The sequence below is a fragment of the Carassius auratus genome, chromosome 12 (genome assembly GCF_003368295.1).
Source record: "Carassius auratus strain Wakin chromosome 12, ASM336829v1, whole genome shotgun sequence".
Lineage (NCBI taxonomy): Eukaryota > Metazoa > Chordata > Actinopteri > Cypriniformes > Cyprinidae > Carassius > Carassius auratus.
This window is the reverse complement of record NC_039254.1, coordinates 6,835,621-6,845,963: the sequence shown is the minus strand read 5'-3', so window position 1 is coordinate 6,845,963 and position 10,343 is coordinate 6,835,621. Positions and strand designations below refer to the sequence as shown.

Here is a 10,343-nt window from a genome sequence, read left to right as displayed (position 1 = left end):
ACAGTGTGGTTCTCTCACATGAGCTCAAAGTAAGAACCATACCACATCAAACCTATTATAATCTTTATGTTAGACGTCAGGGCCGTTTAGTCCAGTGGTTGTCAACCTTGAATCAAATTTTATTTTTATTTATATTTTGGTTGAGAACCACCGCTTTACCACATGACCTAAAGTACTGTATGTTGATGAACTGAAACCCACATGAATGATGGATTGGAATACTGACCGTGAGCTAGCTAGGCCCCATTATCTAAATGCCAGTGCCTGAACTCATACTTGTTTCTGAATGGGGCCACATTCCCACAGTCAGGTTCCAGCTTAATTTGGAAAGCCTTCCCAGATGAGTAGAAGCTGGTAGGAAGCACACAGGTGTTCACATACTCTATTGCCATAGTATGAATGATCATCTGCATTTAAAATTTTAGTTTATTATTAATCTTTATTGTTCAGGAAAAGCTATTGAGCAAAGAGCTGGAGGTCCATGCCAAAGCTCACAGTCAGGCCACCGAGGCCCTGCAGACCTCTGAAGAACTTCACCAGCATGCTCAAAAAGAGATCCGGCGTAGAGACTGGGAAATAAAGAACACCACTGCAATGAAAGACTCTAGGTCAGCTGCTATGTGTGTGTTAACTAAAAAGCTGTTGTTTTTTCATTTTAAAGATCATGAAGATCATTATTACTTTTTACAGGATAAAAGAGCTTGAAGACAAACTAAAACAAATGGAGAGCATTAACAAAAAAGAGCAAGAAGCCTACAACAGGAAGTAAGTGGAGGTCATTGAGGTCATGAACCTTTCTGTGCTCAGATTACTCTGGGTAGGTCAGCATGTCTTTCTGTGATGTTTTGAAATTTGATGTATTCAGACACACAGAACTGGAACGAAGGTCTCGGAGAAAGAGGATGCGTTGGGTCTCATGAGAGAGGCTCATGCCAGGAAGCTCCACGAGGAGAGGGGGAAAATCTCAGAAATGCAGGCTCAACTGGACAGGATGATCCTGGAGCAGGAGAGGAGACAAAAGAGCCATACGGATGACCTTCATCACAGAGAACAGCAGATACATGAGTACGCAAAATTGCTATCCACAGAAATGTTCTCTGGTTTATTTATACTTAGCCAAAAAATACTTAAGCTTTATTGCATAAAGATGTACATTTTCATGAAATGTTAAATGATCTGTTTGTGTAAATGGATGGGAGATGCATTATGCAGCTCCTGCTGATGACTAAATAAGTGTAAATACATTGAGAGGAAATGTGTGGGTGTCCCTGCGAATGGCTTTCTGAGCACTAGGATTATATAACATGTTTAAGATTCAAGACCTCAAGGTAACAAGTGCTCCTAATTTTTCTGTGCTCATAATGTAACATTCATAAACTATACATTTCATATGCACAGATTAAGACCGACAACATGGTAAGACTACCATAAGACTTATCTACTCGATCGAGAGCCTTAACTTGTGTTTGGTACCACAGCTGTAACCAGATCCCCATTAAATTTGAACCCCTTATATTTGATACCGAAGGCTCCGAACGCAGCTGGAAACAACCCGATCTGGCTGGGATACTTACATCACACAGGTCTCCAAAGAAAATGTTGCCAAGGATACAGAGCTGCTTTCTGTAGGGAAAGAGAAGCCAAGGTGAGAGCAGAGCTGGAAAGGTGTAAAGAGGATATAGAAAGGTAAGAGGTCACAAGAGAATAATAATTGCATACCTTTAACACAACATTTAAACTGATTAGCTGTGATGTACTGTGAGAAATAAAAGTAAGAGCAGGGATGCACCAATATATTAATTATTAAAATACTGAAAAAATTAAAAAATAAAATACAATTGTATTGCTATAAAATTCATATAAATGTAAGCTTACATTTAACAGTGTTAAGTTATTAGTGTTTGTTTTTTAAATATTAACTCTATGTAAGGTTTTGATGATGCAAAAGTCAATGTAAATGTAAATGTAGTTTAAATGAGCATGCACAATTAAATATCCAATATAAGCTGATACCAGTAAATAAATAAATAACATATTTTTATTTAAAAAGGTACATTCAAGTCATCATGAAAAGTCTGTATTAAATGCGCAGGGAAGTCAGTATTATAACATTAAGTGTGGTTCAAGTCATTTCAGTGGAACAAGATGGTAATGCACAAAAAAAAAGGAAGAAATCAGGAAGAATTTTAAACATCCATTGAACATCCTGCATTCCATTGCATCCAACATGTTTACTCACTGACATGCCCCAACTGGGAAATTCTGGTCTAAGAAACTCTGAACATTCAGTGTTCTTTATGCAATGCCTTTTGTGTGCATTCATCTCCTAAATATGATCTTTCCAACATAATTTGACCACAACATAATATTGCCCAGTAACTAATATATTGCGCATCCCTAAGTATGTGAATTTGCCAGTTTAGGTTGAGCTATAGCCACATTTGCTTTACATTTACTTTTTTTTTTTAAAAGCAGTCCTTTAGATGCATTGTATATCTGTCAGGTATAAGCAGCAGGTGTCTAGTGGTCTGCAGAGAGAGCAGGCACTGGAGCAGAAGAGAGTTCAGCTGGAGTTGGACTGGGAGAGGCGTTGTGAGGAGGTGCGTTCCGAGCACTACCTGAGAAGTGAGGAGCTCATCCAAAGCCTTACACAGGCCAGAGACCAGGTGAGCTGATGCACAGTCAGACACATAAAATACAATAGTATTCAGAATAAATATTCAAATTAAATAATTTCAAGAAGAAAGACAATTTTAACATATTCTGAAGTTTGTTCAGATATATTCTATGTCCTATATTTGTGACCTATATTTTGTAAACAGGTAGTGTTTCTGGACCTGATTCTTTTCATAAGGCTGGTCTCTGTAAGGAAGTTATGTTTTACATTTTGGTATCTGCTCTAAGATAACTGCTGAGCTGAGAGAGAAGGAAAGAGAATTACAGGAGACGGTGACACTGCTGAAAAGTGTCACTGTAGAGCGAGATCAGGCGCTACGTGGAACCAAACCAGCACTAACTGGAATTCAGGTTAGACCACACACAGCTTCTCTGTTACACATTCAGACTGATATATAATACTGTGAAGGAACCATTACCATTTGGAAAGTACTTGGATAATTTAAAAAAACACACATGTGTGTGATGACAGCTAAAGATCTGGTGGGTGTCTCATCCAGCAGTTCTCTGGGTTTAATGCCAAAGTGTCTGAAGAGTAGAAGTCACACAGCATATGAAGCAAATCATCTTGACTCTAACTGCCTCTGAGGATTGTCTGTGTAGTTGCTTAGAAAATGTAGCTTAAATTACTATTTATATAAAACAGCAGCCCGTGTCAACATCACACAGCATTTATTTCATCTTATGTTTGTGTGTGTGTTCAGTCCTGTAATAGCTTGTTGACTGATTGAAAATTCTGATTTTTAAAAGTGTGTCGCAATGCCACAGTCTCCACCTCCACCTATGTTGCTAATTGGCTTATACCAACATTTTATTGTTTCATTAACATCTTACATAACATAAAACAATGTGAACTGCATCTTCAGGCATCTGCGGTAGACAGCGCAGTTTCCATCAGAAGAAATCAGGAGACTCCAGCAGCAGAACAGCACTCTCAGAGCAGTGGTGGCTGAAATGAGGAAAGATATAGAGAACTGATCCAGCAGATGCCTATAGCTCAGAGTCAGACCACAAATCCAGGACCCAGCACTGCAGGTAATAGGGGTCTCCAGACCAATAATGAAAACAATTCGATTTGAAGTTTGAAGTGAACCACTTTCAGAAATGTCTAAATTTATTCCCCTACTTGTTGGGCAATATCATAGAATTAGGAATTTAAAAGAATATTTTGTTTAAATACAACAGAATATTTAGGTCTGTCTTCTTGTTCACTTCTTAATCACAGTACTGTAATGCACTTACAAAGTAGTATCCTGTGAAGGATACTGTAAAGTAGTGCATTGAAGTATATCACTTGCATTTGGTGTCGGAACATTTAATCTCCACCCAGTTGTATGACAGTAATTTGTCTATTTCAGGGACTACAGACTACAGTCAGGCTCTGGAGAAAGAGATCCAGGAGCTAAAGGCCAAATGTCGTGATCTGGAGGAGCGGTTAGAGGAGTCTTCCAAGATTGTCAATACTGCCAGCATTCCTGCCCTTGCATTCCCTGTTTCCCCTGACAATGCTTACCTTCAAAACCACATTAGATCACTTAATGAGACCATAGGTAATTAAAAAATATCAGCACAAACTTTTTGTGTATATTGTGGATTGGTTTAAAAACTTGTTTTCTGTGCATCACTGGAGAAGAGATGAAGTGAGATTTTGTTAAGAGCGTAGTGTTCTAAAGGAGAGTGTTTGCAGGTGGGCTGAGAGTGGAGAAAGTAGCCAATGCCGCTGCTCTAAAGAGACAGGAAGTGAGGCTGGCTCATTTGGAGTCTTGCTGTGGAACAGCTTACCCAGCAGGTAATGATTTCAGTCCATTGCCCAGACATCTTATAATTAGAAGGCCATTAATATGATGCAATTTTTGTTTAGATGGGATACATTTAACACACATATACCAGTTATCACAGAGACAGTATACATGGTGTTCCTCCCCTAGTTGCTTTTTTTCTTAAAAAGTTTGTTCTTCTCTGACGTTTCATTATTTGTTACAGAGAAAGTTGGCTATATTGAATATATACTGTATATATGATTATATTTCTCCAGTGTCACTTCAAAACACATGGAGAATGAGAGCTTACGTCTGGAGCTGGCCAATCACAAGAGGGCAGCAGCAGACCGAAGAAGCGAGACTTAAGCAAAGAGTGGCAGCTACTGAGCTGGAGTTAAATGAAGTGAGACGGGAGGCAGAAGAGTACCAAAAAGGCAGTTTGCTCCACAACCTAGAGGACTGTTGCACTTGGCAACCAGGCAAGTTTTAATTTTTTTTATTTAACTTTAAATAATTATTTTTAATTAGTACAAAAAAGACGTGATCTTTCTGTCTTTTTTCTGAATTAAATTTATCTTTATTAAACTGCTATGTATTTGTGGTCAGGTGTCAGCACTAAAGGTTGACCTTGCAAGCAGGAGAGAGCCCATTGTCCTTAACCAGGTACAGCACTACATGTAATATAATATAATATAATGCACACCATAAAAATATTTTGTAGTACAGTTAATAAGAATCATTATTAATTTTACCCACTTGTAGAAATGTCTAAATTCATCCCCAACTGTTTGAGAGCTAATAGAATTTTGTTTTTTGTGGTGCAAAGTCATGGCAGAATAATGAACAAATTTAAGCAGAAGCTGTATCAGCAGTTAGGACTGCTGGCCAAACAGTATATCTCCTAAATTATGTTTATGAGCAAAGTTGATAATGTGTATTATGTGTCATTCTTGTGGTTATATGATGCATTACTGACATGAATTGTCTTATATCAGAAGTATGTTTTATGGTTGCCTAAACAAGAATGTATTTCTGGTATTCAAGAGTGAGATGGTAAAGCAGCTTCAGGAGGAGAACTTGTCCATGAGACAGCAACTGCTGCTGCTGCCAGAGTTCAGCCAGAGGGGGCGCCGTGGGTGATGCTCCTACTCTTCAGTCAAAGCTCAAACAGGCTGCACGCTTGATCTCCAGCCTCAGTCAGGACAAACGGCAACTCATTGAAATGGGCAACAGGCTCCGGGCGCAGCTGATAGAAGCAGGACTGGAGGGTTGGTGTCGCTTTTGAAGCGTAATCATTGGTTTCAGAAGTATATTCATCTAGATTTCCAAATGTTTTGCATTATATAAGGAATTATCTCTGGCTCAAGAGGGATATAAAGAACTCTCTTCTGTTATTTTGTGGTGGGCACATGGGGATAACAAGCATAATTCACCACTCATTGTTATGCTAATGCCCATCACAATGGACAAATCCATGTTTTTACTAAGGATTGATTCTCAATAGAGATTTTAATGCTTATTTGTCCCGGAAATTCTCCATGCTTTGTATGTTCTGTCTTGATTCGTATCAGTTATACTACTCATTGAGAAGTAATTTTCTGGCAAATCATTGCTGAATATCAGCGCATCAAAGTAGTTTTACTTGCTAAATCCTCAGTTTGATATTTCCTGGGCATTTACAGACAAAATTGACATTTAAGTTATTGGGAATTGTCTTAAATGGACATCAGGGATGCAAACAATCACATTTATGTGAAATTGCCCTCTAAAGCTACGTTGTAAATAAAACTAAATTATTCAAGCATGTTTTACAAGAAAATACTATTTCAGTTTTCCTGCTTAATGTATAATTCAATGTGTTTCTTGTTGTTTCTTTGTAATCATTAGTGAAATATGCTAGAAATTTCTGATATATATTTTTTTTCTTAGTTCCACGGCACTCAAAGTTCACACTCAAACCAAATGATCCAGAGCAAAGTCTGGTGGAAAAAGAACCCTCTCCGTCCGAGCATGGGGTGCAACCAAAGAGCCGCTTATCTACCCTGGAACAGTTACAGTACCAGCTAACCACTCAGGTGACTCCTACATGAGAGAGACGTTGTTCAATCAAAGCGTGCTCTCGGTATTGATACAGAGAATACATTTCATCATATTAATCAGTTTGGCCTCTGTATATGTACTGATGTGAAAATTTAGACCGCTTTTATGCAATGTTATTCTTTGTCAAGGTCAGTGGAGTGTGGCAAAAGCCAGCGATCACTCCTTTTGTCAGATGTATGAAAATGCATGGTTGATAATAATCACACAAACATGACATTGCAATACATTCATTTTTATTCTAATTCTAGGAGCTACAATATGCACAAAGAGATCAGAATAAGAAAATGGCAATTATAGTCCGTCCCCAATTCTCAGAGAGCGAGAGTTCAGACAAACGCAGACCCGTCAATCCATGGGAGCCTCCAATCAGAGTCCAGGTACTATGACATCTTCACCAGCCCATAAATATATTTTTTTATATTATAACATATCATACACATACACTACTGTTATAGTTATATTTGACAGGGATGTGTTAATTTGGTCAAAAGCGAGATTTATAATGTTGCATAAATGTCTGTTTCAAAGTTTTCCCCAAAATATTAAACCGCACAACTGTTTTCAACATTGATAATAGTAAGTAAGGCTTTTTGAGCACCAAATCAGCATATTTGAATGATTTCTGGAGAACCATGACACTGAAGGCTGCACAATATTACATTTTTCACTGTACGTATTTTAGTTTAATATATGTGGCCTTGGTGAGCATAATCTAGCTGGCCCCAAATTTTTGAAAAGTTGTCTATGTAATTTTATTGGTTATAAACAGTGTGAGTCTGTTGTAGTTGTTTTCAGTGTTTGAGTTCCTTTTCTCTGTTCCTTCCTCAAGTCTGTGGGCAGTAAAGAAAACACTCCTCCGCAGAACCAATCTGAAGCTCCGGTAAGACTGCCCGGGTCATCACACTTCCTGTTGTCATCCATAACCACTGATGATTCCCTACAGAATGTGTGGAAGATGTTGGATCAAGGTTTGAGTTCCTCTGTGTTTTCTACAAGTGACAGTGAGGACAAAGGTGAGCAGAAAAATCATAAATGAGCCACTTCAATCTTCAGACCATTTATATTTAAACCGAAGTGTTGTATTGGGCCTGCTATGTTCCCATAATGAGACATTTGACTGCAATAAAAAATACAAGTTAGTAAGATAAAAACATGAAGGAGCAACTTCTGCTGTAGTCGTCCTCTCATTACTAAACTGAAGATAATTTAGTGACTGTTTAGTCATGCTGAATGAGTTAGTGTACACGTTCTTCTGCATGTGTAATTGTCAAGGGATCAGATTAGATCAGAGTAGCTTTGAGAACTGAGGGACTCACGACAGAGCAGCATGATTGGACTTAACGCCAAATTAAAGTTGCCCAATCTATGGTCATAATGCTGATTAGAAAATAAAGCCATTTGATTTTTGTAACCAGTCAGACTTTGTCTTATACTGGCATAGATCCATCCTGATAGGCTGATTTTGAATGAGAATGGTCTATTCAGGGATAATAGGCTCTATTGTGGTTTTTATCAGCAGTCACTACATGGTGGTACATCAGTTTTATCAGACAACTGATGAAGCCATTTAGAGGGGTGGCAAATTTCATCAATAAATCGAAAACAAAGTCCAGTTGACTAAAAATATACCATGATTTTCACTTCTCTGTAACCTGGACAGACATTTGCATCATATGAAAACCTTGGCACTGAAATAGGTACTTGCAGTGGCAACTCTATGATCTTGCAACCGAAGGTTCAGTGTCAGCGTTGCTTCATAGTACATCATTTCGTCCAAATATCAAATTATATTTACTTAGAGAACATTTCAGCAACAGTCAAATGCAGAAGTAAAGAGTTTTGATTTTTGAACCACTGTCAGAAAGATTTAAGATGCTAATATCTGATATCACAAGTGTTGTTGACCTCTATTTGGGTCAATGGCAAATAAGGATATCTGAGAGGATTAGAAAGAGAAGCCTTTAAAAAAATGAATTTAAATTTGAAACACATGTGAAACACAGGTTCATAAAAATGTAATCTTGTATTCGACTTGTTCTTGAAAAAAGGTATTTACTATTTCCTACTATAACAATCTTGATAGTTTAATCAAGTGGTTTAATCATTAAATGTATTAATGTTATTTTTTTTTTTCAAGCAATACTTTTCTTAAAAAGGTCTAAATAATCTTAGTGTTTTGTTTTTGTTTTTTTTGTTTTTTTTTTTTTTACTTTAAGCACTACCAATCAGTGCAAAAGTATCAAAAAGGTTCATTGACTTTAGGCATTACCAAAAATATCAAAAAGACATTTAGGAAATCTTAAGTTTCTGAATTAAGGCATTGTTTATTATATAAAAAATATGTTTATCTAGTCTGTACAAAGTCATGTAATTTTCCCATTTACATACTGTCTTTTTACTGAAACACTCTTCTTTCGAGTGCTTTTCTCAAGATTGAAGTAATGACTGGCTTCATGGATCAAACCAGCTCATTTTTACAGTTGTAAAATTAAAGATTTAACCCCTTATCATACTGTGCTCTCAGGTAGAATGGCAAAAGCAAACGGAGGACTCCCAGATATGAATCAGCCTCCTGCTGCTCCGGTCAGTGTCGGGGGCACAAAAGCATCACTCCAGGAAAAGAAGAAACAAAATCCGACAACATTAGCATCTGCTAAACAGACACGTCCTGCTGGAAATAAGAGCAAGATTCGGAATTACAACATCAAAGACTGAAAAAAATATATATAAATTTGGGTCAATCCATTTAAAGAACCGTCTCATTTAAGTGCCGCATTATTATTTTTTCATTTTTGCATCATGACATTTTTTTATATTTGTACCTTTGTAAATGTTTTAATAAATGATTGCATAATATGACCAATAGGCATGTGAGTCTTTTAATAAAAAGAAGAAGCACCTAATGATGATAAGAAAAAACAATCCAGATCCAGCAAAATGTGATCTTGTGTACAGATAATGTAGTTTCAATTTATTAATGAATTCCAGTTATGATTAACATCAGGATTCCACTCCTCCCACTGCATTGTCCTGACATCACCCTATCTCCTAGCAACAGCCTTGCATTAATTCTGACTGAATGGTTCTACACACCTCCGCTCACTGATTGGTGAGGCTTTTTTTTCCCCTGTTAACCGTCAAAATGTAATGTGCTGTCTCTCACGTGTCTCCGGAGCTCCACAGCGCCGCCAACAGACACCCGGTAAAACACAATCTGTGTGCTGCCACTTCTGCATCTAACCAGCAGTTAGACGAACATCAATATAAAGAATGGAAACTCAGTATTTTTCACACCAAATTTACAGTGTGCATAATGGACATAATAAAGCCAAATGGTGCATTAATGTGACTCTTCTGTGTTATGCAACAAAAACCACATTGGTTATCTCAGGTTATTCAAAATTCTATTAAAATGCTATTTATATGTAAAATCACTTGAATACCTTTCTACAATGCACATGTATAGGGAAATATGTTTAAACGTTGTAAAATGGTTGAAATTCTTAAAATAAATAAAAATGTTGGTATAATGCTTAAAGAAATAAAATAAAATAAAAAACTGTGAAGCAATTTTGGTGAAAATATTTTGAAAAGTTTTGTCCTGCAAATAATTGTCAGCGTAGTGTTACCAACATGCAAGAAACTATATGGAGTGACTTTAAAACAAAGTAACTAAATAATAAAACACCGAAACATTAAGAAATCTATTTCATTAAGGATTCTTTAGGAAACCCTAGATTTTATGAAATTCACTGAAAATATTTGAAATCCATTTACAGGAAATTGTATAATTAAAAGGCAATAATC

General features: G+C 37.0%; 1 pseudogene; it reads left to right on the top strand.

Annotated features, from left to right (window-relative positions):
* LOC113112168 (coiled-coil domain-containing protein 57-like) overlaps positions 1-10,023 on the top strand; it is a 10,402-nt pseudogene extending 379 nt beyond the window's left edge.
* The last annotated feature ends 320 nt before the right edge of the window (positions 10,024-10,343 follow it).